This window comes from Scatophagus argus, chromosome 18 (genome assembly GCF_020382885.2).
Source record: "Scatophagus argus isolate fScaArg1 chromosome 18, fScaArg1.pri, whole genome shotgun sequence".
NCBI classification, from domain to species: Eukaryota; Metazoa; Chordata; class Actinopteri; family Scatophagidae; genus Scatophagus; species Scatophagus argus.
In genome coordinates, this window is record NC_058510.1 from 18786890 (window position 1) to 18787970 (window position 1081).

A 1081-nucleotide genomic window follows, 5' to 3' on the forward strand; every position below is an offset into this window, starting at 1 on the left:
AGGATTATGGCTGGTTTTCTGACTTGATGAGTGCCCACCTCAGCAGCCTTATGTAATGTGCTCATAATGATGACATTCTTGTTCTTCTTTTAGGTGTATGAGGCAATTGTGGTGTCCTGAGTGAAAGTAACCTCAAGGAAAAGAGCTCTCTCCCTCTTGCTGTAATCAGAGCGGGTGGCAGCTCAGGTATGTTCCGCCTCACAGTGCCAACCATTGAGATTTTCTTCTTCAGGAGCACCTGACCAAGTTCATCAGAGGTGGAGAAGTTGTCACATGTCACATTGCGTCCTCTTAGCCCTTCTGTCATCTCTAACACAACACACATGCCTTGTTTTCTCTCTGGGGCTCCACCAGCTGGCTTCCCAGTGTATACTTGCATATTCCAAGCATACCTGGAATGTGTATCACAGGAAACCCATAACTTAATTCGATATTTTCCGGACTTGCTTGGCATGCTCTGGCAGAAAGGACAGTGACCTGCAAAAACACAAAAAACGGGGAAAACCATTTATAATTTTGCTGTATCTATCTTCTTATCTATTGAATTCCAATGTTTTTGTCCTAGGCTGTGTTTTTCCGAGAAAACAATTTACCTTTTATATATGGAAGTGCATAAGGAATAAAGGGAATCTGATCTGAATCTGACCATTTGATATCACAACATGTACTGAAGCAGAGACTAATTAGTCTAACAATAAAACATCATTCTTACCTCTGAATGGAGCCAGTCTTTCGTCCACTGTGACCTAAGGGCCAGGGTTGTACACCCGCTTGTCCCAGACATCCCTGATGGCTGCCAGTTCGTCAGTGACACGCCTTGCAGGTCTCGTCTCATGATAGTCAAATGTGAGCGTTGGCGATATGGTACAGAACATTTCCAGGAATATGGTGGCTTATTGGTCTTCCTGTCTCAGCATTCCACAGCCTAGAAACAGCCTCACCTTGGGACCTGTACACACCAGCCAGTTCAATCAAGAGAGACTAATAAGAAAGAAAATTGGCTGTCAGGGCAGGGAACTAGTTTTTGGCAAATGCTGATGCAGGTTTAGAGCTGAGTGATGCAGGGGAAATGCATCCCGCA